Source organism: Microcaecilia unicolor, unplaced genomic scaffold (assembly GCF_901765095.1).
Source record: "Microcaecilia unicolor unplaced genomic scaffold, aMicUni1.1, whole genome shotgun sequence".
Classification (NCBI taxonomy): domain Eukaryota; kingdom Metazoa; phylum Chordata; class Amphibia; order Gymnophiona; family Siphonopidae; genus Microcaecilia; species Microcaecilia unicolor.
The window spans coordinates 331,398-358,529 of record NW_021963764.1 but is presented as its reverse complement, the minus strand read 5'-3'; positions in this window follow the sequence as shown (position 1 = coordinate 358,529).

Below are 27,132 nucleotides of genomic sequence, written 5' to 3'. Positions count from 1 at the left end.
TGAATTTCAGCAAGAATGGAATCAGGTGGTTTTGATTTGTTTGTGTTGAATAGAAATAGCAATGGTAACCAAACGCAATGATCTTACTGAGGAGCTCTCACTCCATACATTTGTTCACATCAAGCTCTGCCCCCTCTCTTGACATTTTCCTATTGATAATGTCCTTTGCTGCTGATAAAAGTTGATCTTTCCATATGTTTACTTACTCCATATTGCATTGTGTTCAGGAATATTGTTTCTGTCTAAATCTTGTTCTGTGATATTACTATGATGTTGTTGACCTCATGGGCCCTGTAGTTGGGGGACAGAATTGGGATAGCTTTCTGCAAGGTAGTAAAGATTCTTCTGGTTGAAGGGCCTCTCAGCAGCACCGGTTCTGTTTTTTTCCCAAGAATCCTGGATCCTATCACAGTATGCTCAAAGGTATATGAGATATAGCCTCAGATACTTGCACTCCCAACCTTCCATCAGGGTGGGACCTCTGCAAGGCTTATGAGACTCCCAGGTTGTGAAGAATCCAGCTGGATCTTCATGGCTTGAAGTCTGAAAACTGAACTCAGCTTCAGCTCAGGTAATCTCTGTCCGGGTTGAGTTGGTTCATTCACTGTTTCGTAGGATGAAGACTTGCAGAACAGTTTGAAATATTAAAATGTTCACATTTTGAATTTTCCAGTGTTCCTTTAGCTTCTCTATTTAATCAATGTAAGTTACATGAGGGAAGTATTAGAAGCGTTCAGAGCCTGCTGGGGAGGAATGAGAGAGTAATTTTGTGGTGGTTTCATGGTATTTGTTGGGTTTTTTCTGTAGAGGCAACTAGTGGGGAAGGGAACAGAGTGCATAAGTACATAAGTAATGCCACACTGGGAAAAGACCAAGGGTCCATCGAGCCCAGCATCCTGTCCACGACAGCGGCCAATCCAGGCCAAGGGCACCTGGCAAGCTTCCCAAACGTACAAACATTCTATACAATCAAGCCATTGTGACATCACTAATGAGGTTGGCTCTTATTGGTGGAATGAGCCACTATGACATCACAATAGGTTAAATCACTGCTCTATGTAATAAAAGTGAGCCAAGTAGAGGACATAAGTAATGCCACACTGGGAAAAGACCAAGGGTCCATCGAGCCCAGCATCCTGTCCACGACAGCGGCCAATCCAGGCCAAGGGCACCTGGGTGAGCTTCCCAAACGTACAAACATTCTATACAATCAAGCCATTGTGACATCACTAATGAGGTTGGCTCTTATTGGTGGAATGAGCCACTATGACATCACAATAGGTTAAATCACTGCTCTATGTAATAAAAGTGAGCCAAGTAGAGGACAAGTACATAAGTAATGCCACACTGGGAAAAGACCAAGGGTCCATCGAGCCCAGCATCCTGTCCACGACAGCGGCCAATCCAGGCCAAGGGCACCTGGCGAGCTTCCCAAACGTACAAACATTCTATACAATCAAGCCATTGTGACATCACTAATGAGGTTGGCTCTTATTGGTGGAATTAGCCACTATGACATCACAATAGGTTAAATCACTGCTCTATGTAATAAAAGTGAGCCAAGTAGAGGACTTAAGTACATAAGTAATGCCACACTGGGAAAAGACCAAGGGTCCATCGAGCCCAGCATCCTGTCCACGACAGCGGCCAATCCAGGCCAAGGGCACCTGGCGAGCTTCCCAAACGTACAAACATTCTATACAATCAAGCCATTGTGACATCACTAATGAGGTTGGCTCTTATTGGTGGAATGAGCCACTATGACATCACAATAGGTTAAATCACTGCTCTATGTAATAAAAGTGAGCCAAGTAGAGGACTTAAGTACATAAGTAATGCCACACTGGGAAAAGACCAAGGGTCCATCGAGCCCAGCATCCTGTCCACGACAGCGGCCAATCCAGGCCAAGGGCACCTGGCGAGCTTCCCAAACGTACAAACATTCTATACAATCAAGCCATTGTGACATCACTAATGAGGTTGGCTCTTATTGGTGGAATGAGCCACTATGACATCACAATAGGTTAAATCACTGTAATAAAAGTGAGCCAAGTAGAGGACATAAGTACATAAGTAATGCCACACTGGGAAAAGACCAAGGGTCCATCGAGCCCAGCATCCTGTCCACGACAGCGGCCAATCCAGGCCAAGGGCACCTGGGTGAGCTTCCCAAACGTACAAACATTCTATACAATCAAGCCATTGTGACATCACTAATGAGGTTGGCTCTTATTGGTGGAATGAGCCACTATGACATCACAATAGGTTAAATCACTGCTCTATGTAATAAAAGTGAGCCAAGTAGAGGACTTACAGTAAGTACATAAGTAATGCCACACTGGGAAAAGACCAAGGGTCCATCGAGCCCAGCATCCTGTCCACGACAGCGGCCAATCCAGGCCAAGGGCACCTGGCGAGCTTCCCAAACGTACAAACATTCTATACAATCAAGCCATTGTGACATCACTAATGAGGTTGGCTCTTATTGGTGGAATGAGCCACTATGACATCACAATAGGTTAAATCACTGCTCTATGTAATAAAAGTGAGCCAAGTAGAGGACTTAAGTACATAAGTAATGCCACACTGGGAAAAGACCAAGGGTCCATCGAGCCCAGCATCCTGTCCACGACAGCGGCCAATCCAGGCCAAGGGCACCTGGCGAGCTTCCCAAACGTACAAACATTCTATACAATCAAGCCATTGTGACATCACTAATGAGGTTGGCTCTTATTGGTGGAATGAGCCACTATGACATCACAATAGGTTAAATCACTGCTCTATGTAATAAAAGTGAGCCAAGTAGAGGACTTAAGTACATAAGTAATGCCACACTGGGAAAAGACCAAGGGTCCATCGAGCCCAGCATCCTGTCCACGACAGCGGCCAATCCAGGCCAAGGGCACCTGGCAAGCTTCCCAAACGTACAAACATTCTATACAATCAAGCCATTGTGACATCACTAATGAGGTTGGCTCTTATTGGTGGAATGAGCCACTATGACATCACAATAGGTTAAATCACTGCTCTATGTAATAAAAGTGAGCCAAGTAGAGGACATAAGTACATAAGTAATGCCACACTGGGAAAAGACCAAGGGTCCATCGAGCCCAGCATCCTGTCCACGACAGCGGCCAATCCAGGCCAAGGGCACCTGGCAAGCTTGTCTGGTAATATCTATGATCCACAAGATAGAGATACTATGCTCCCTCCCCCCCAAAAAATCATGGTGTTCTTCATGTGGTGTTTTCCAGATGTTTGCAGACGTGCTCAGGAACAGAAGCAGAAATTGCTGGCTATGAGGAGAGTTGCTGCCTCTTTCAGAGCCTCCCATAGTCAGATTTCATTGTAAGGGTTTCTTATTCTTATCAAATGTGAAATATTTCTTTTACAAACCATCTGAACTTTTTTTCTTTCATGTTGTGAAAAGATTGGGCATCTGCGTTCCTAAGCTGGAGAACATGGCAAGGTTTTGGGGCCTCTTGTTGGGGGGGAGGGGGGTATTGCCTCCACTGTTACTTTTCTTTATCCTTTCCTCTGTTCTGGCCCTGGAGGCTTTTTTCTTTTGGTTCTCCTTAGAGTCAACTTTAGCAGGAACATTTCTTGCGTAGTTTCTCAAGTTTCCTTTCTGATGTTTCTTTCCTATGTCAAGTTGTACTTGGTGTTATAATGGAAATGAATAAAGTTTTTTTTTTTTAAAGCTTTCTAAAGAAAACCTATTTCCAGGGTGGCAGACACCTTCCTCACAGCCAGTAATGGGAAAGGTATAAAGGAGTTCATTGTCTACCAGTTTCTCGATACATCTAAGGTCAACTGTGGAGTGGAGGAGTGGCCTAGTGGTTAGAGTGCCGGTCTTGCAATCTAGAGGTGGCCGGTTGAAATCCCGCTGCTGCTCATTGTGGTCTTGGGCAAGTCACTTAACCCTCCATTGCCTCAGGTAGAAACTTAGATTGTGAACCCTCCTGGGACAGAGAAATATCCAGAGTACCTGAATGTAACTCACCTTGAGCTACTACTGAAAAAGGTGTGAGCAAAATCTAAATAAATAAATATTTGAGATTCTACATGGAATGTTGATATTATCTGAGATTCTACATGGAATGTTGCTATGGTGGAGGAGTGGCCTAGTGGTTAGAGCACCGGTCTCGCAATCCAGAGGTGGCCGGTTGAAATCCCACTGCGGCTCCTTGTGATCTTGGGCAAGTCACTTAACCTTCCATTGCCTCAGGTACAGATATAGTTTGTGAGCCCTCCTGGGACAGAGAAATAACCAGAATACCTGAATGTAACTCATCTTGAGCTACTACTGAAAAAGCTGTGAGCAAAATCTAAATAAATAAATAAAAATTTGAGATTCTACATGGAATGTTGCTATTCCACTAGCAACATTCCATGTAGAAGCCTGCCCTTGCAGATCAGCAACACGGCTGCGCAGGCTTCTGTTTCTGTGAGTCTGACGTCCTGCACACAGGATGTCAGACTCACAGAAGCTTGCGCAGCTGATCTGCAAGGGCAGGCTTCTACATGGAATGTTGTTAATGTTTGAGATTCTAGATGGAATGTTGAGATTCTGTTGCTACTATTTGAGATTCTACACAGAATGCTCCTAGTGGAGGAGTGGCCTAGTGGTTAGAGCAGGTCTTGCAATCCAGAGGTGGCCGGTTCAAATCCCACTGCTGCTCCTTGTGATCTTGGGTGAGTCACTTAACCCTCCATTGCCTCAGGTAGAAACTTAGATTGTCAGCCCTCCTGGGACAGAGAAATATCCAATGTTCCTGAATGTAACTCACCTTGAGCTACTACTGAAAAAGGTGTGAGCAAAATCTAAATAAATAAATAAACTGCAGTAGTTGACTAGAAAGATAATAATCTGAAAAGCACAGCTGGGACCCAACTCAAAACATTCAGGTCATAGACTGCGAGGACTCCTCTAGGGCCTGCTTTGCTTGCATGTTCCTAAGGCCTCAGGAGCAGTGTAGTATCCTGTCAGGGTCAATAGGTCTATGACCAATAACCCTAGGAAACACACACTGAGAATCTGCAATAGATCCACCAGAGATCGAGAATTTCTCAGTCTCCAACCTGGAAAGTGGATAAGCTTTCAGAAGACTCAGCTGGTCCAATGCAGCATAGAACTCGATTGGAAGCTACAAATAGAGCATTGCTTCTTGATTCTTGCTCCATTACTGGCTCTGCTGTCCTGCCCCTCGTTATATGAACTACCTCTGTTTAGCACGAGAACAAACAAGCCAGTTCCACATCCCATTGTACCAAAAACAGCAATGTTGTACCTCTAAAAGATTTAGAACAAACTGAACAACTCCTGTACAAATACGACTGCGTAAAGTGCCCTTGTCATTGACTGATCAGCAGATGAAGTTCGATATGTAGACAATACTGCCACTTTTGAATTATTGAATGTAGTTGCAATGAATCTTGTTCTAAGAAGGCAGGGCTAAGTGGTTTTCAGGCCAAAACATAAAAAGAAAAGAACTCCAAAAACAACAGGACAGAGACTCAATCAGTCTACAGATAAAGATCTGATCGCAGATATTCAAAAGTTGGGAAAGAAGAGAGAGGTTCTGTTGATGGGAGATTTCAATCTGCTGGATGTAGATTGGAAGGTTTCGTCTGCGGAATCAGAAAGAAGTAGAGAGATAGTGGATGCTTTTCAAAGTGCTCTGCTCAGACAAATGGTGACGGAACCCATGAGGGAGGGAGTGACGCTGGATCTGGTGCTCGCAAATGGGGATAGTGTGTCAAATGTCCGAGTGGGTGCCCACCTGGGCAGCAGTGACCATCAAACTGTTTGGTTTGATATGACGGCTGTAGGGTAGCCACTCGAAACTCAAAGTCCTGGATTTCAAGCGTGCTGACTTTAGTAAAATGGGGGAAAAACCTGAGGAAGGAGCTGATGGGCTGGGAGGACGAACGAGAAGTGGAAGGACAGTGGTCCAAGCTGAAAGAAGCTATAAATAGGGCCACAAACCTTTATGTAAGGAGAGTAAATAAAAGCAAGAGAAAAAGGAAACCAATATGGTTCTCCAAGCAAGTGGACGAGAAAATAAAGGCCAAAGAGTTGGCGTTCCTGAAATACAGAAAACTCAAGAAGAGGCGCACAGGGAGGAATACCAGAGGAAACTGAAAGAAGCCAAGAGAGAGATAAGTCTGGCGAAACTGCAAGCAGAAGAAAAAATGGCTAGAAATGTAAGTAGGGGTGACAAAAATTTCTTCAGGTATATTAGTGAAAGGTGGAAGACTAAAAAGGGAATTGTGAGACTGAAGGATGCTGTGAACCGCTATGTAGATAATGATGAAGAAAAAGCAAATTGCTAAATAGATACTTTTGTTCTGTTTTCACAGAAGAAAATCCTGGAGAAGGACCGCAATGGACTGGCAAAAGTGCAAATGAAAATGGAGTAGATATAGCACCGTTCACGGAAGAGAGTGTGTATAAACAACTTGAAAAGCTAAAGGTGGACAAAGCCATGGGACCGGACGGGATCCACCCCAGGATATTGAAGGAGCTGAGAAAGGTTCTGGCGGGTCCTCTTAAAGATTTGTTTAATAAATCCTTTTGAGACGGGAGAGGTTCCGTGGGATTGGAGAATGGCGGATGGGGTCCCTCTTCACAAAAGTGGTGATAGGGAAGAAGCTGGAAACTACAGGCCGGTAAGCCTCACTTCGATTATTGGAAAAGTAATGGAAGCGATGCTGAAGGAAAGGATAGTAAATTTCCTGGAAGCCAAGAAATTGCAAGATCTGAGACAACATGGTTTTACCAAGGGTAAATCGTGCCAAACAAATCTCATTGAATTCTTTGACTGGGTGACCAGAGAATTGAATCAGAAACTTGCTATAGATGTAATCTACTTAGATTTCAGCAAAGCTTTTGACACGGTTCTCCACAGGAGGCTCTTGAATAAACTAGAAAGGCTGAAGATAGGACCAGACATGGTAAACTAGATTAGGAACTGGTTGACGGACAGATGCCAGAGAGTGATGGTAAATGGAATTCGATCGGATGAGGGAAAGGTGAGCAGTGGAGTGCCTCAGGGATCGGTGCTGGGGCCGATTCTGTTCAATATATTTGTGAGTGACAATGCCGAAGGGTTAGAAGGTAAAGTTTGCCTTTTTGCAGATGATACTAAGATTTGGAACAGAGTGGACACCCGGGAGGGAGTGGAAAACATGAAAAAGGATCTGCGGAAGCTAGAAGAATGGTCTAAGGTTTGGCAATTAAAATTCAATGCGAAGACATGCAAAGTGATGCACTTAGGGAATAGAAATCCACGGGAGATGTATGTGTTAGGCAGTGAGAGTCTGATATGTACGGACGGGGAGAGGGATCTTGGTGTGATAGTATCTGAGGATCTGAAGGCGAAGAAACAGTGCGAGAAGGCGGTGGCCGTAGCTAGAAGGTTGCTAGGCTGTATAGAGAGAGGTGTGACCAGCAGAAGAAAGGAGGTGTTGATGCCCGTGTATAAATCGTTGGTGAGGCCCCGCCTGGAGTATTGAGTTCAGTTTTGGAGGCCGTATCTTTCTAAGGATGTAAAAAGAATTGAAGCGGTGCAAAGAAAAGCTACGAGAATGGTATGGGATTTGTGTTACAAGACGTATGAAGAGAGACTTGCTGACCTGAACATGTATACCCTGGAGGAAAGGAGAAACAGGGGTGATATGATACAGACGTTCAAATATTTGAAAGGTATTAATCCGCAAATGAATCTTTTCCATAGATGGGAAGGCGGTAGAACTAGAGGACATGAAATGAGATTGAAGGGGGGCAGAGTCAAGAAAAATGTCAGGAAGTATTTTTTCACTGAGAGAGTGGTGGATACTTCGAATGCCCTCCCGCGGGAGGTGGTGGAAATGAAAACTGTAACGGAATTCAAAAATGCCTGGCATAAACATAAAGGAATCCTGTTCAGAAGAAATGGATCCTCAGAAGCTTAGCGGAGATTGGGTGGCAGAGCCGTGGGGGGAGGCAGGGCTGGTGGTTGGGAGGCGGGCTAGTGCTGGGCAGACTTCTAGGGTCTGTGCCCTGACAATGGCAGATACAAATCAAGGTCAGGTAACACAAAAAAGTAACGCATATGAGTTTATCTTCTTGGGCAGACTGGATGGACCATGCGGGTTTTTCTGTGCCGTCATCATCATCTACTATGTTACAAGAGAAAAATTCAACTAATAACCAGGGCTTTTTTTGAAGGGGTACTTGGGGGTACTGAGTACCGGCACCTTTTCATTTGTCTGCTAAAATTGACCCAAGGATCCCAAGTTTTAATGAAAGAGCTCAGGCTCTACACACCAATTCTGCCTTGTCATAGATTCTGTGGCTTGTTGAAGTGGGCCTGGCTACTGTGGGGTGGGTCCCTCAGTGATCACCCCACCCTTGAAAGGTGGCCTAGCATTTGAGTACCAGCACCTTTTTTGCTAGAAAAAACGCACTGCTAATAGCAAACAAATAGGAAATGATGACTCAAGGTGTGGAAAGGCATTATAGTATTTTTGGTCTTATTCACCATCCCTTTCCTAATAATTCCTAGCACCCTATTTGGTTTTTTTGGCCACCGCCGCACACTGAGCAGAAGATTTCAGCGTATTATCTACAACACCTAAATCTTTTTCTTGAGTGCTGACCCCCAACATGGACCCTAGCATCAGGTAACTATGATTCTGATTATTCATGCATCACCTTGCATTTGTCCACCTTAAATTTCATCTGCCATTTGGATGTCCAGTCTTCCAATTTCCTAAGGTCTTCCTGCAATATTTTACAGTACGCACGTGTTTTAACAACCTTGAGTAGTTTTGTATCTTCTGCAAATGTAATCACCTCACTTGTCGTTCTGATTTCCATATCATTTATAAATATGCTAAATAGCACCCTTCCCAATACAGATCCCTGCGGCACTCCACTGTTCACCCTCCTCCACTGAGAGAAATGACCATTTAACCCTACCCTCTGTTTCTGTCCAATAACCAATTCCTAATCCACACCAGAACCTTGCCTCCTATTCCATGTCTAATTTTCTCAGGCGTCTCTCCCCCTCCCCCTCTCCCCTTCCTCTCTCCCCCTCCCTGCACACTGTCCTAGCTTTGGAATCTTATCCCTATCCCTTCACTTATGTGCCATTGGGCCACCACCTACCTGTGTCCAACTAATCTATTCGGCCATGGCTGGTTCCTTTCCAGCCACCAGGAGAAAGAAGTCGGTTAAGTCATTAATCAGATTTGGATCTGATAAAGTGTATTAGTCACAAAGCTGCTGTTTGTAATAAATTTGAAGAAATTTAAATAAAAATAAAGTTTTTTTAAAGTTAACTTTTCTACCAGGCTTCGCAGCACTGCCAATCTTTATTCTGTCTATTGTTATACTCATACACAAAATCAACACATAATGACTATGTGTCAAATCATCTCGACATCTTTTGTTGCCATGGTGTGGTGATATTCCAAGCCAGCAAGTTAAGTGGCAGATTTTATTTATTTATAAATCATTTTTGTAGACAGTTGTTCAGAGTAGTTTCAAGGCTACATTTCGTTGCAGGTTTGAGTTGGTCTGGGAACCTTGAAACACTGAGTAACTGTAAGTAACTGGCCAGTCATGTTAACGCAGTAAGGAGCGTCCCAAGCAGTATTTTCAAATTTGTACTGCATGATATGTTGAGATCGTGTCGTATCCATTTCTGATGTCCTGATTTTTCCCTCGAAAACAGCCTCTAGTGAAACATGGCCTATGTCACAGTTCTTTTGGGCATGGTACATGCAGACCTTGTGTGAGAAGTCAGCTAAAGGCAATTATTTTTGAGGGGAAGATTTTGCTTTGTTTATTTTGATTTATTCATCATTTCTATCCAAACCCCCCCCCCCCCCCTCCAATTTGGAGATAAATCTTAAAATCTAATACAATAACTTATATCAACCCTTCATATTAAAGGAATATTACTATCCAAATCTTCTGTTATTTATGCAGACAGACCATGTTCCATAGCTACAAATGTAAATTATCCTGTTCTCCTTTTAACTCAGTGAGCAATTTATTCTACCAGTTTGGCCCAACGATTGAAAAGCCCTGGAACGAACAACATGCAACAGCAAATTCCCTTGGGAGGCTGTAAAGAACGATTTGGGGCAAAACCACTCTAAATGTTCCCCAAATAATTGTGATCCACCCCATGTAAATATGATGGGGTCACGTTGACAGCAGCATGTAACAAGCAGTGCTGCCGAATACCGGTACTAACTGGACAACCTGAAACCGGGCAGGAGAGAGACGTTACAGGGGAGGAGTCAGGGAGGAGTCGGGACTTAGGCGGGTGCCATTGGAGTTCAGTGGTGATGACCATGTAGCTAACCAGGCACATAAAACCACACAAAACTCGGTTCTAACTCTGCGGATGCCAGCAATAAATTTCTGATGACAACTATTTAAAATTCGAAGTACTGATTTGAAGATCAGAGCTATGCTTCATTCCCTCCCACTCCCCACAAAGGACCAACCATCCTTCCCAACTCCCCAACATGCCTGAATGCCCCCAACATAACATGACTCCATGCAACCCCCTTTTGCCCCCACCAAGAGTGGACTCCCTCCCAAACCCCCTCACAGAAAAGGCACACTCTGGGCCTAACCCCAAGTAGCTCCCTCCCACATCCAAGCAGGCCCCCATCTCCCAAGACTACCTGGGCATTCCTGGTGGGCTAGTGGGTGTTCTACGCATGAATGAACCCCACTCACTTCTGTCCCTGGTGAATATGGATGCAAATGACCAGAACAACCTCTGGTCACAGCAATCATGAGACTGCCACTAGAGGTCACAATGGCCATTTTGCATCTTCAGCCTCCAGGGTTAGAAGGGAGTGGGGCTTGCTCCTGCCCTGAACACCCACTAGCCCACCAGGGATGTCCAGGTAGGTTAGGGAGGGCCTGTTTGGACATTGTGGAACTACTCTTGGAGGGTGGACCTGGAAGGGATATTTTCAAGGGTGGTCCACTTTTGGTAGGGGTGGCAGGATTGAGGTTGTGTCATGTTGATGTGGTCAAGAGGGAGTTAGATCATGTTGAGGGAGGTTTGGGCATATTAGCAGGGGTCAGACCTTTTTGGGAGCAGGAGGAGAGTCACACCATGTGTGTATGGGGGGGTGATTTGGAATGTTGGGGTGGTTCAAGCATGTAAGTGGGAACCCAGCTTTGTTGTAGAGGCAAGAGAGAGATTGGAATCAGACTAGAGGTAGGGGGAAAAGATAATCCTCTTATTTGGATCCTGGCCAATATTCAGCTGGACCCACATAAGTGTCTTATGTGGGTACTGACTGAATATTGCCTGGGACCAGCATAATCTCAGGTGGTCAAAACATGTCCAGTCAGTCCCAGATGTTCAATGTCAGTGGCTGAACATAGCCTGGCATTACGTATCCAGGCTTAATTCAGCCCTCAGCTGACGGCGTTGAAAAAAAATGCTGACTTCGCCCAGCTGAATATTGACGTTATCAATCTGAAAACATAATGCTGTTCTTTTGGAAATCAATGTAATTTTTGCAAAGTAAGAATGACATGTTCCTTAATTTTCTGACCCACCGATCAATTGTGGCCACCACATTTTGTAAAAGCTGTACTCCACACACTGATTTTCTGGGCAGATCTACATACACTGGAACAGCAGAGAAGGAGTGGGGAAGGTAGGCTCTTTCCAAACGCAGAGACGGACGTTTGGAAAGAGCCTACCTTCCCCACGCCTTCTCTGCTGTTCCACTGGATTTCTTTCATGGGGATCTAGTGCACCTCCACACCTCGTGTAGTCTCTTCCTTGCAGATCTACATATGCAACATTTCCACAGCCCAACCTTGAGAGTACAAAAGATTGCATAGTCTCAAGTCCATTTTTTGTATTATTTTTATTGATTTTCTACATACTAATGATTGATAACCAACATACATTTAGAACCATAGTTATACATCTTCTTTAGCCTTCTATACCCTCCTCCCCCCTCTATCTAACACATATTGATTCTAATGACCTTATGCCTATAGTTTGCAGCATGACACTGTCCCCAATCAACACTCGGGAGCCACTGTCAATCTGGGCGCTTCCAAGTCCACTCCATCTTTCAGTCTCCATGTCGCATATCTGTCCCATTGTTTGTGGAGTCTCAAGTCCATTTTAACTTTGTTGGGCACAAGAAAACTCTGCAGAACTGAGAATAATTGGCTTGTTTTCTTCCATGCTTTTTCAATCTGCTCATTGAACGTCTGAGATTTCAGCCACCTGACTTCCTCTTGATATCACCAGAACATTCTTTCCCTTGTTTATCTTCCTTTCTCTGACTTTTCCTGCAAATCCTTTCTAAATGTCACACCCTACGTCTAAAGTCCCTTAGTAAATCAGTACACACGAGAAGAGTGTATCCTCATATCAACCTTAATTCTCTTTAAAGGTTCATTCTCATCCAAAGTCGCTTCCAAATCATTATTACAAGCTGTCACTAATGCAAAAACCTCACCCTCTCCAGTATCAACGTGGGAATGTTTAAGCACTGTTAAAAAGTTTTCAGAACTCATGGCCTTCTGGGAACACTGGGTCGGGTTTCTTCAATGTTTTATAACTTCAAAACAAAAGATACAACTTAATGATCTAAGCAAGGCATCGTTGAAATAATCAAATCCTCAAAAGATCCATTATAGTCAGCAGTCAGAGTTTTTCTTATCACAAGCAGAAATAGGGTTTTTATTGTTGCTGATAAAGGATGTAGGTATTTCTTTTCACTAACTTCATGACAGTCACATGTGCAGGTTATACAAACGTAACTTTATCTCCAGATCAGGTGGGTAGTTGCATTGAAGCCTTTTTGCTTTTGAAAATGACCCTCTCATTCTGTATCTGCTTTGTCTGTGTGAGATCAAAGTCAAATTTTTCTGCTTTCAGGCACTTCACGTCTAATCAATGCTGTAGAAATTTGATTTTTTTTTTTTACCCTTCTCCAAATAGCTTATCTAAGTAGGTACCCAAGCAATGAGATATAAAGCAAAAAGACAAAAGGACATGATGTACTACACGGGGTCAGACTAAGGGTCCATTGAGTCCAGAAAAAGGCCAGTCCAGAAAGCAAACCCATTCCTTATGCTTACACCTATAGATAGATAGATAGATAGATAGATAGATAGATAGATAGATAGATAGATAGATAAACAATGTCCTACCCTGAAGAGGCCGCCAGAGGGAGCTCCAGCAAAAGCCAGGCCAGGAACATTCTCTTTAAGAAAGAAGCACCCTGGAGAAGGTACTGGACCCTTCCGGAACCAGGAGGAGGGGCCCAGAAGAGGTGTGGTAGGTTATTACCAGCCTTATAAAAAGACACCTTCCAGGAGGAGCTATTGAGAAGGAAAAGGGGACCTGAAGAGAAAGGAGGCATGCAGAGCACTGGTTAGAATGGGCTGTAAACCCTGGGGCATGGACCCCTAAGAAGCAGCTGAACCAGGAGGACCAGAGGAGATGATCTTTGCAAGATGCCTGGGAATGTTGAGGCAAGATACCATGCCCCATAACCAAGGAAAAAATACTTACTGTAATTCTACACTCAGAGCAGTAGCGAGGGCGGCTGACACCCGGGGCGGGTCGCCGCTGCGTACCCCCCCGGGTGCAGCACGGCGCCCCCCCTCCAGAGCACACCCTCCCCCCGGAGCGCATTCTTAATTGACGAAGAAGCGAGGGGTGGGCGGGAGGGCCGATCTGCCGCCGAGTCCACGTCGCTGGGAGCTGCATCGGCTCCATTGGTTCCTTGCTCTCTCTGCCCCAGAACAGGAAGTAACCTGTTCCGGGGCAGAGGGAGCAAGGAACCAATGGAGCCGACACCCCCCCCCCCCCCCAGTAGCGTGCACCCGGGGCGGACCGCCCCACCGCCCCCCCTTCCTACGCCACTGTCTACACTAAATAAGTAATATACCTGTTGTGGATGATGTGAATAAGAATTGGACAGATGGGGGTGGAAGACAGGACTGTGAAGTTATGGTGGAAGTTGAAAGTCCTGTCCAGGGACAGAGGCTATTTTTAATGGAGACCCAGGTCTCTTGATGGAGGGCTCAGTTAAAGAGTGTGAGAGGAACTGTTTGCTTGTGAGAAGAATTTCCCTCCAACAAAGTAGTTAGGAAGGCTAATTGGAGTGGGTTTGCATATGGATGGCCTAATTTGTATAACCTCATGAAATCTGCTAACCAAGCATATTTATTTCTATAAGAGGCACCAGGGGATGCTGGTGAAGTAGCAGAGCTATTGTTTGACTACTGGAAAGCTTTACGAGGGGTATTAGGATTGGAGGACTGGAGTATATGGATGAGTCACCCTAAGTGTAAAGTGGTCCCCAATCCAGGATACTGAGACTACTGGCTGCTATAAAGGAAAGCTGTCTGAGCCTTTTCTTAGAGGCAAAGCTCTGGTTAGCCTTGACAATATATATATGTGTGTGTCGTTTGCAGGCTTTTTCATTTTGTTTTTATAAATTTTCATTTTGAATTTATATATATATACAGTATTTTTAGGGCCCAACTGAACAAGAACAATATGGAAGCAGAAATACATGACAGAGGTAGGCATTAGCTGGTTGTAACAGTCTCTGAAGAGTGGAGTAACTCTTCCTAAAAGGTAGCTCTTTCTTAAGCCAAAGGTCATAGGTTCACGACTGGCTAGTGTCGGGAAGTTACTAACACTAAATTTAATGACACCGGAAAGAGGCCTGACATTTTATTCTTCCTTCTCCCCACCTCCACCCACCATCCTTTTGGGTTACACTCAAATGTAGCTGAGTTCTTCTATCAGCTTTTTTATGTAGATGACTAAGGGGGTCTTTTACTAAGCCAAGGTAGCATTGTTAGCTTGCGGTAGACATAAGCTGGTGGTAAAAGCCGAGACGCCAATTATGTTCCTATGGGCCTCTTGGCGTTTACCCAGCTGATTACTACTGTGAGCTAAAAACCCTACCACAGCTTAGTAAAAGACCCCCTGAGTTAATTTTTCAGTACTTTTACCTTAGCTGGTTAATTCTGTCCCAGAGTCCTTAGCTGGAATTCCTGAGGCTTGAATATCAAATTAGAACAAGACAAAACTAGAATTCTTCAAAGTAAGGCCTCATTTCATGTACCTCCGAGAAATGCATCCAGTACAAAATGGCAGTCCAGGGATTACGGAAAGCATAGATCCAATCAGGAAACAGCAAGTAAGCGTTTTCTATTATACAGTGGGGGAAATAAGTATTTGATCCCTTGCTGATTTTGTAAGTTTGCCCACTGACAAAGACATGAGCAGCCCATAATTGAAGGGTAGGTTATTGGTAACAGTGAGAGATAGCACATCACAAATTAAATCCGGAAAATCACATTGTGGAAAGTATATGAATTTATTTGCATTCTGCAGAGGGAAATAAGTATTTGATCCCCCACCAACCAGTAAGAGATCTGGCCCCTACAGACCAGGTAGATGCTCCAAATCAACTCGTTACCTGCATGACAGACAGCTGTCGGCAATGGTCACCTGTATGAAAGACACCTGTCCACAGACTCAGTGAATCAGTCAGACTCTAACCTCTACAAAATGGCCAAGAGCAAGGAGCTGTCTAAGGATGTCAGGGACAAGATCATACACCTGCACAAGGCTGGAATGGGCTACAAAACCATCAGTAAGACGCTGGGCGAGAAGGAGACAACTGTTGGTGCCATAGTAAGAAAATGGAAGAAGTACAAAATGACTGTCAATCGACAAAGATCTGGGGCTCCACGCAAAATCTCACCTCGTGGGGTATCCTTGATCATGAGGAAGGTTAGAAATCAGCCTACAACTACAAGGGGGGAACTTGTCAATGATCTCAAGGCAGCTGGGACCACTGTCACCACGAAAACCATTGGTAACACATTACGACATAACGGATTGCAATCCTGCAGTGCCCGCAAGGTCCCCCTGCTCCGGAAGGCACATGTGACGGCCCGTCTGAAGTTTGCCAGTGAACACCTGGATGATGCCGAGAGTGATTGGGAGAAGGTGCTGTGGTCAGATGAGACAAAAATTGAGCTCTTTGGCATGAACTCAACTCGCCGTGTTTGGAGGAAGAGAAATGCTGCCTATGACCCAAAGAACACCGTCCCCACTGTCAAGCATGGAGGTGGAAATGTTATGTTTTGGGGGTGTTTCTCTGCTAAGGGCACAGGACTACTTCACCGCATCAATGGGAGAATGGATGGGGCCATGTACCGTACAATTCTGAGTGACAACCTCCTTCCCTCCGCCAGGGCCTTAAAAATGGGTCGTGGCTGGGTCTTCCATCACGACAATGACCCAAAACATACAGCCAAGGCAACAAAGGAGTGGCTCAGGAAGAAGCACATTAGGGTCATGGAGTGGCCTAGCCAGTCACCAGACCTTAATCCCATTGAAAACATATGGAGGGAGCTGAAGCTGCGAGTTGCCAAGCGACAGCCCAGAACTCTTAATGATTTAGAGATGATCTGCAAAGAGGAGTGGACCAAAATTCCTCCTGACATGTGTGCAAACCTCATCATCAACTACAGAAGACGTCCGACCGCTGTGCTTGCCAACAAGGGTTTTGCCACCAAGTATTAGGTCTTGTTTGCCAGAGGGATCAAATACTTATTTCCCTCTGCAGAATGCAAATAAATTCATATACTTTCCACAATGTGATTTTCCGGATTTAATTTGTGATGTGCTATCTCTCACTGTTACCAATAACCTACCCTTCAATTATGGGCTGCTCATGTCTTTGTCAGTGGGCAAACTTACAAAATCAGCAAGGGATCAAATACTTATTTCCCCCACTGTATGTTGAGACAGCTTTGTTCTACGAGGTATGAAGGTGAGAAAATCTTGAGCGGGGGTGGTTTGTCAGTCTGAAAGTTAACTGGGGAGAGAGAGTGGAAGGGAAGGAAATGCACTAAACTCCCTCCCACCATCCCTGGCTTTCCTGGTTATTTACTCTGCTACCAGATTAGCTAATCAAGTACTGGGAGATGTTGTAGAGGGCAAAAGAGGAAGACGAAAGCAAGGATGAGATGGAAACATAGGTGAAAGCTAAAGGGAACTATGCATGGAGAGAACTGATATACAGTGGATGCTAATCTTCATATCCAAGTTTGCAAGGAAAAGTCACTAAATTTCCATTTTAAACCACCATCATCACTTCAGTGGCACAGTTAGCTCCTTTCTTCTACAAACGTTCATGGCACCCAGAGAAATAGCGGAAGGCCAGTTACACTTTAGTGGCTGAATCCACATCTTCATTGGCTACCTGTTACTTTTAGAATCGTGTTTAAGGTTTTGGTTCTGATCCACCAAAGAGTTTATGCAAATGTGTAATGCCTTAAAAATGTATCAACCTACTCAATTATAATGTTCTGAAAAGTCTCAACAGTTGTGTTCGCCATGAAATTGGATTACCTGCTTTTCTGTTGCGGGTCCTGGTTTATGGGATAGTCTTCTTGGCTATATAAGATTATGTTCTAATGTGCAACAATTTAAGCGTTTACAGATTTCCGATCTGAAGAAGAAGGGTTACCTTCGAAAGCTAATCAAAAAACGTATTGTTAGTCCAATAAAAAAGATACCATCTTATTCTCTGTTTTGATTTACTTCTATTTATTAGCGTTTATTGAAAGCTCATCTGTTTCTAAAAGCTTTTTTGGAAGGATGACAAATATGTTCTGTAAGGTGGTTTCTCTGTTTTAAAAGTTCAGTTGCCAAGAGATGCTTTTTGATGCTGGTGGTTTCATGTTAGATAAACATCAATTCATTGTGTTTGTTTGTAATGTAATTTTATTATGACTGTTGGCTTTGTAACCTGCCTTGGTTGAAGGCAGGACATAAATGTGAAGAATAATAATAATAGTATTAACAAGATATGGTCTTTAGAATTTGTACATTTCTGTTTGTTTTTCCTGACTAATTACTTTTGTTTAAATAATAATGTGTGAGAGTTATGATTAAAGTATGAACCCATTACATTTCTAACCGAGTGACTGAGTGAAAGTAGCTTTTGTCCTTTTTAACGGCTTCTCTCCATCTTTCCATGTATCACGAAATAGGAGAATATTTCATAAATGACATTTCAAGGCAGTTCTATATGACAAATGATGTTTACAAAACCTGTATTGTATAAAAAGCTTTTATTACAACATAAATCAGGTAATTCATATTTCAAGGACTTCAGAGTTCGGCGGTAGGAGTAACTAGAAATGGTTCTGTCTTCGGCTGTAATAGCCTAAACTGTGAGATGGGAGTCTGGAAACAAGTTCACACCTGAATCCCCAGACCTGCTCTTGCCAGCCTTTAGATTTATATCACATCATTCATCGCTATAACATGCCAAGCCACGTTCATATTAGAAGCAGAAGATCAAAGAACATTAGGCCTGAGAGGGCCACCAAATTTAACGTAGTTCATCTCCTGCCTCCAAGCAGGCATTACCAGATATCACTTATGGAAATTCCCCTTAAAGTGCTTTGATATGAAAGGCCCTGTGTAAGGACCCCACCTGGCACAAAGCACTTAGCAGATTATGTACCTGGTGTCAGCTGAGGTTGTCTCAACGGAAGGAAACTCCTCTAAATCGTTCGCCTGATGATTATAGTTGCGCCATTTTGAAAAAAAGATTTCTGAAATAAAATCATCTACTCCTACTGTGCCTTTCTCAGTATACAGTCTTGGATTTCCAATCAATACAATATCATACAGCTCCTTCTCTCTATTTTAAATATCTGAGCCTGATATTATTAAATGAATTTCTGGCTGTAATTCATCTTCCTTTCTCACTGACCTTGTCTCTACTTATCTCCTCAGGCAGGTTTCCTATTCTTTTATTGCCTCTGTAGTATGATCTCTTCTTTCTTTCTTTCTTAGTACATAAGCATCACCATGCTGGGACAGACCAAGGGTCCATCGAGCCCAGCACCCTGTCACCGACAGCGACCAAAAGAACAAACAATTTGTCCCGCCCATCCTAGAAATACTGTATTCCCTCGTCCATTCAATAACATTCTATGGCTTTTTTCCTCCTGGAAGCCGTCCAACCCTTTTTAGAAGTCTGCTAAGTTAACCGCCTTAATCACCTTTTCCGGCAGCAAATTCCAGAGTTTAACTACGCGTTAAGAAAAATTTCCTCCGATTCGTTTTAAATTTACCACACTGCAGCTTCATCGCATGCCCCCTTGTCCTAGTATTTTTGGAAAGCGTAAACAGATGCTCCACATCGACCCGTTCCATTCCACTCATTGTCTTATAGACCTCTATCATATCTCCCCTCAACCGCCTTCTCTCCAAGCTGAAGAGCCCCAGCCTCTTCAGCCTTTCCTCATAGGGAAGTCGTCCCATCCCCTGAATTATCTTTGTCGCCCCTTCTCTGCACCTTTTCCAATTCCACTATATCTTTTTTGAGGTGCGGCAACCAGAATTGAACACAATACTCGAGGTGCAATCGCACCATGGAGCGATACAACGGCATAATAATATCCTCATTTTTATTTTCCATCCCTTTCCTAATAATACCTAACATTCTATTTGCTTTCTTAGCTGCAGCAGCACATTGAGCAGAAGATTTCAACGTATTTATTTAAAAGATTTCTAAACCACTCTAGGTGATGTACATCTTAAAACATACATAATCAAAAACACAAAACAATAAATAGCAAGACAATCAAAAATGATACAATGCATCATAATAGAAAAATCATCATCGCAGCAGGTATTCAGAATGTAAGTGACCATTAGCAGCTTTAATCCAAAAATAGCCTGAGTGAAAAAATATGTTTTCACATTTTTCCTAAACTGAAGGATTGATGTTATTGTACGCATTTCCACTGGCAATGTATTCCACATAGATGCGTCTTCGACCCAGAGCATTGCTGAATGATTAGCTTCAAGTCTGTGTGCTTAAATGATGGAACATCTAATAACCTTATCAACAGAATGTAGACTATTGGGCTCATTTTCGAAAGAGAAGGGCGCCCATCCTTCGACACAAATCGGGAGATGGGCGTCCTTCTCCCAGAGTCGCCCAAATCGACATAATCGAAAGCCGATTTTTGGGCGCCCTCAACTGCTTTCTGTAGTGGGGATGACCAAAGTTCAAAGGGGGCATGTCAGAAGCATAGCGAAGGTGGGACTCGGGCGTGCTTAACACATGGGCATCCTCGGCCGATAATGGAAAAAAGAAGAGCGTCCCTGACGAACACTTGGACGACTTTAGTTGGTCCTTTTTTTTTTATGACCAAGCCACAAAAATGTGCCCTAAATGACCAGATGACCACCGGAGGGAATCGGGGATGACCTCCCCCTACTCCCCCAGTGGTCACCAACCCCCTCCCACCCTAAAAGAAATGTTAAAATATCTTTTGCCAGCCTCTATGCCAGCCTCAAATATCATACCCAGCTCCATGACAGCAGTATGCAGGTCCCTGGAGCAGTTTTAGTGGGTACTGCAGTGCACCTCAGACAGGCAGACCCAGGCCCATACACCCCCTACCTGTTACATTTGTGGAGGAAAGAGTGAGCCCTCCAAAACCCACCAGAAACCCACTGTACCCACATATAGGTGCCCCCCTTCACCTGTAAGGGCAATGGTAGTGGTGTACAGTTGTGGGGAGTGGGTTTTGGGGGGCTCAGCACACAAGGTAAGGGAGCTAAGCACTTGGGAGCTTTTTCTGAAGTCCACTGCAGTGCCCCTAGGGTGCCCGGTTGGTGTCCTGGCATGTGAGGGGGACCAGTGCACTACAAATGCTGGCTCCTCCCATGACCAAAGGACTTGCATTTGGTCGTTTCTGAGATAGGCGTCCTTGGGTTCCATTATCGCCGAAAATCAAGGATGACCATCTCTAGGGACGACCATGTATAAGGTAGACCTAAATGTGGAGATTTGGGCATTCCCAACCGTATTATCGAAATGAAAGATGCCCGCCCATCTTGCTTTGATAATATGGGTTTCCCCACCCCTTCGCCGGGATGTCCTGCGAGGACGCCCTCAGGAAAACTTGGGCGCCCCATCTGATTATGCCCCTCCATGAATCAGCCGATATAATCTCAAAGACAAGATCAATACAAGAGGAGCATCATTACTCCAGGCTTTGAAAATCAAAGTCAATGCCTTGAATCTAATCCGTCAAAACACTGGCAGCCAGTGTAATTCCATCAATGCCTGTGAAATGTGATCAAAGTTTGACAGTCCTGTCAAGGGTCTAGCAGCTGAATTTTGCACAGTTTGCAGGGAGTGAACCGTTGACTTTGAAAGACCTAGGTACAGTGAATTACAATAGTCTAAAACAGTTAAAATCAATGCTTGCAATCCTGTCTGAAAATTAGCTTCAAATAAGAATTTTTTTCAAAGATCTCAGTAATCTCAACATAAAAAAGGCTTTCTGAATAGCATTCTTTATTTCCGATTTAAAAGATAATTTAGAGTCTAATATTACTCCAAGATATTTACACTCTGAAGAAATTACAATTTTAGTATCTGCAGAATTTGTCTAGGATAAATTTAGTTGGCAAAAACAATATCTGTATTTTCCCTACATTCAGTTTAAGACTATTGGCACTAAACCAAGATATTAACATTTGCAAATACATCACTAGGGAAGACGTGGAGGGGCATTTTCAATATGACGTCTAAGTTTGACTTTGCACGTTTTGCACAAAACAGTTGTGAAGTACCTCCTCTCCCTTTTCCCTACCCTCCTATCCTATCTACATTGTATTTCTACCCTCCTTTCCTTTCTGCCATGTTTTGTAATTGTCTGTCTTATTATTATTCTTGTACTTTAGAATGGAAGCCGCTCAGACACATAACTGATGAGCGGGATAGAAAATCCTAAATAAATTTGAAACTTGATATCTTTATGAATTCACTACAGCAAATAGGCATTTGTAGCACTCCACGGAAAAAGATTTTAGTCTTATCTCAATTAGAGGTCATTCCAGGTTCATCGGTCCAACTCCTTTTCTATAATTTATGATCTTGCATGCAGTGTACCCCAAGGATCTGTCCTGGGTTCAATTCATTTTAATATTTTTACTTCTCCCTTGGCACTTCTCTTATAGACTCTGATGATCTTCAGCTGCTTTTTCCAATTGAAAAACCAAACTGCAGATGAGATTAGCTTGACCTCTACTAAGCTTACAGTTGTTTCTAGTTGAATAGCTTTTAATAAATTGAAACTGAATCCATCTAAAACAACCTGCTTTACACTTCTCCTTGACAGGTTCATTAATTCTCTCTTTAGCCCCCGTGATTAATGGAGTTCAAGTTCCACTTAAGCATTCAATAAAAATCCTGGGAGTAATTGTTGATTCTCTTTTGAAATTTAGGGAGTATATCTCCGCTGTTGTAAAAAAAAAAAAATCCTCTTTTGAGAAGAGACAGATTTACCTTGCACGTTCTTTTTTTTTTTACACTCCTTCTCTACATTTGCTTACCCAATCGTTAATCATTTCTCAGTTGGATTATTGCAATTCACTGTTTTATGGTCTCCCAGAACATCAACTGCATTGACTTCAATTAATTTAGAATACTGCCAAGAAATATGACATTGTCTTCCCTCCACTAATTACTGAACACTGGCTTCCTATTTCCTTCCGTTGTGTTCTTGTGGAGGTTGGTCTTCTCTGTCAGTTGGCATTCTTGTAGAGGTTGGTCTTCTCTGTCAGTTGGTGTTCTTGTGGAGGTTGGTCTTCTCTGTCAGTTGGTGTTCTTGTAGATCTGATCACAGCTTTGAGTAGTGCTTAGCACTATCTCCTCTTTCAGTTGGCCTAGAACTGGCTCTTCCCTCATGCACTCCTTTTTCCCACCAACCACTCCCAGTCTGCTGGTGATCTTCACTCAGAATCCACATTTGCATGTAGTGTGCCCTCTTTCAAGAGATTGTGCAGTTAAGGGCCCTTTTACTAAAGCTTAGTGAGCACTCTGGAATTAGTGTGCGTTAAATGCTAAGCTTTCGTAAAAGAGCCCCTTAACGACTGCCCCATGACGCAAAAATAGCCAAATGAAAATGAATAAAATGAACATTCCCAGAAAAGACACTCAAACTGCCAATTTCAGGCCAATTGCGAATATTTCTTTTTTCACTAACTTGGTGGAGTTCGTGGTTGGAATACAACTTTCAAACTATACAAATGAATATGCACTATTGCTTAGCTCTCAAAATGGTTTTCGTTCTTTTCACGGCACCAAAACTTTGCTGCTGTCATTAGCATCTGAGGTTAGGCAGGTATTATGTAGAGGTGGTGAGGCAGTTCTGTTGCAGTTAGATATCTCTGCAGCTTTCGACAAAGTAGATCATGATATTTTGTTGGGCTTACTTTCTGGAATAAGGTTAGTTGACCCTGTTTTCAGATGGTTTGCATCCTTTTTGAAAGATAGGGCAGTATCTGGTGCTGAAAAGATGGTACTTATTCCTCTTCATGGAAACCCCCTTGTGGAGTACCCCAGCGTTCCCCTATCCTATATAATAATTCTCACCTCCAACGTTCTGAAGCTGCCTGGGATCCTGGCTTCCGCCGTGGTCTGCTAGGTGCTGTAGATCAAAATGACGTCATGAATCCCACTGATTGGCTGCACCTCGGGTGACGTCACCAGCCGGATGCACAGCAACAAACCGCGACTCAGCCAGCAGCAAACAGCGACCCAGGCAGGGGGAGGAGTAGGGAAACACGCCTCCCCCTGCCTAGGAATCGCTCGAGACTGGCTGTAAACATCCAGAAACACCCGCGCACAGTAACCGCCATCAAAAAAACGCCGCCGCCCTCCCTCTCCTCTCCAAGTCCAGATTCGGACTGTCAGAGAGGACGAAGGAGAGTGCCTGTGGTGACTGTCCAATGTGGAGGAGGCGGGTGAGGGCTCAGGGCGGCTGTCGGAATCCAGTGTCGACTCGGAAGAGGGGGGAGGGACAGAGCAGCGGGTCCGACTCCAGCGCAGCCGTCATCCCCGTTCACTCAAAACAAACGAAGCAAACCTATGAGATGCTGCAGGACGTTTAATGCACAGGAGTGGAAGTGAGCAACGCAAGTCTACGGTAAGCAAGAAAACCCATTGGTTAATCTCTGTTTCCACTCCCCTACGCAGCCATCATTGGTATACACTCAAAACCAAGCAAACCTAAGAGCTGCTGCTTCACATTGGCGTTTTAAAATTGTTGTTCCATCTGAAACAAGTCTAAAGCTGTTTCAACTGGATAGACAGTGCCTTAAAACGTGGGGGACAAAAGGAGGGGGGGAGACAGACAGACCCTGCAACTGGGAGGGAGGGAGACTGGGAGGGAGGGAGACAGGGAGGGGGGGCCCTGCAACTGGGTGGGGGGGGGACCTTGCAACTGGGAAAAAGGGGGGAAGGAAGGGAGGGGGGACCCCCTGCAACTAGGAGGGAGGGGGAGACCCCCCTGCAACTGGGAGATAGACCAGGGGACGACGACCCTGGAACTGGGAGGGAGGGGGGACCCTGGCAAATACTCTCATTCTCACACACACACTCGCACCCAGTCTCACTCTCTCTCTCTGTCACACACACACACACACACTCGCACATTCACTCTGTCTCACACAGTCACTCTCACACACACTCTCTCAAACATACACACTCCGAGGAATACCTTGCTAGCGCCCGTTTCCTTTAAAACAGAAACGGGCCTTTTTTTTACTAGTTTTATATAATCTTTACATGAGTTTGCTCAGATAAATCTCTTGGAATTTAAGTGAGTTATGGGTTCTGATTCTTCTATTGTCAACGATTATATTAGGAAGATTAGAAATTAGTCTACCTCTGTTCATTTAAAGCTAAATGCTGATAAGACTATAATTTTATGGTTCACTCTTAATTTATCCAATATTCCATTCAAACTAGTGATGGCTTTCAATTAAATACTGAAAGGACATCTAAGGTTTTAGGGGTAATGTTGGATTCTTCATTAACTATGGAACCTCAAATTAAAGTCTTATTTTAAGATGATGCTGGATTATTGTAATTCTTTATACCTAGGCATAATTGCTAAATTGTTTTGTAAGATTCAATTGATTCAAAATTCAGCTGCCAGACTCATTTTTAGCACGTCTCGAAGCGATCATGTGACTTCTTTGTTGGAGAGGTTGCATTGGCTACTGGTTCAGGCCAGGGTTCATTTCAAGGTGTTACGTTTAGTATTTCAGATTCTGGAAGGAAACTACTCTGAGGGCTTGTCTCATTCATTTAAAACTCAATTGGGACAACTAGAAGCAGGAATGAATTTCTTTTGGCCATTCCCATGGCAAGATCAGTCAGATTTAAGGCGTTATTTTCACATTCTGTTTTACTTCAGGCAGTCCGCTTATGGAATAATTTACCTTTGGAACTACGTTTTTCTTTTCGTAAAGCCTTGAAAACTTATTTATTTTAATGTTTCTGTGTTTAGTTGTATTTTTAGACTTAAAAGGTTTTGCTAAGTGTTTTGTGTTAAAACTAGATTTTTAGAGTTTTTATTTATATTTTTGTAATTCCTGATATGTTTATCAGTCTTATTTCTTTTGTATCTTGCCTCGAATCTCGATCTGAGGGAATTGGCGGGTTATAAGCTTGTTATAACATACCAAAATTAAACTTTTCTGGCAGCCCATCCCTAGTACTGAAACAGCAGTTTCCTTACTTGAAGAGGCAGTGTGGGCTTTCTCTTAATTGGCTTAAGTGCTACCTTTGATACAGTCCATCATCCCCAGTGGCTTTATGAGATAGTCAGTTCAGGACTGTCCCTTGGAGTCCTATCATCTTAATTGATTAATAGACTCAAATGACTGGTTCTGGGATCATATAGATTACAGGGACACCAAGGAGGGGGCAAGATTCTCCTAGGCCTGGCTTCCAAGGAGGGCCTAGTACCGGCAATAGAAAAGCCACTTTCTTCAGGCGTCCAGTGGCAGGAACAGGCAGAAGGCTGGATTGGTCTCCTGCTCCTATGTGCCAGGTTATTGCATTAACACTGCTCTGCCAGCTAAGCCCTGCCTTCTATGTGAAGTACTTCCTATTTCCACATAGGCGGGAGAGGACCCAGCAGGAAGGAAAGACCCATGGCTGGCAGAGCAGAGTTAACTGCATTATTTTAAGGTATAAAACCACTGAAAAATATTATACAAATTTATATTTAAATATATTCCAAAAATCAATTTCATATATGAAATGAAAAGAGCACAGTTAATGCCAGATACTTGTGACCTGGATTGGCCACTGGATGTTGGGCTTGATGTACCTTTGGTCTGTCCCAGTGTAGCAACACTTATGTACTTATGCACTTGGGATTCTGAATGGAATCTTGCTACTCTCTGGGGTTCTACATGGAATGTTGCTACTCTGGGATTCCAGAATCTTGTTATTCATTGAGGTTTCTGCCAGGTACTTGTGACCTGGATTGGCCACTGCTAGAAACAGGATGTTGGGCTTGATGGACCTTTGGTCTGTCCCAGTATGGCAACACTTATGTACTTGGGATTCTGAATGGAATCTTGTTACTCTCTGGGGTTCTACATGGAATGTTGCTACTCTGGGATTCCAGAATCTTGTTATTCTTTGAGGTTTCCACCGGGTACTTGTGACCTGGATTGGCCACTGTTGAAAACAGGATACTGGGCTTGATGGACCTTTGGTCTGTCCCAGTGTGGCAACATTTATGTACTTATGTACTTGGGATTCTGAATGGAATCTTGCTACTCTCTGGGGTTCTACATGGAATGTTGCTACTCTGGGATTCCAGAATCTTGTTATTCTTTGAGGTTTCCACCGGGTACTTGTGACCTGGATTGGCCACTGTTGGAAACAGGATACTGGGCTTGATGGATCTTTGGTCTGTCCCAGTGTGGCAACACTTATGTACTTATGTACTTGGGATTCTGAATGGAATATTGCTACTCTCTGGGGTTCTACATGGAATGTTGCTACTCTGGGATTCCAGAATCTTGTTATTCATTGAGGTTTCTGCCAGGTACTTGTGACCTGGATTGGCCACTGCTAGAAACAGGATGTTGGGCTTGATGGATCTTTGGTCTGTCCCAGTATGCCAACACTTATGTACTTTGGATTCTGAATGGAATTTTGCTACTCTCTGGGGTTCTACATGGAATGTTGCTACTC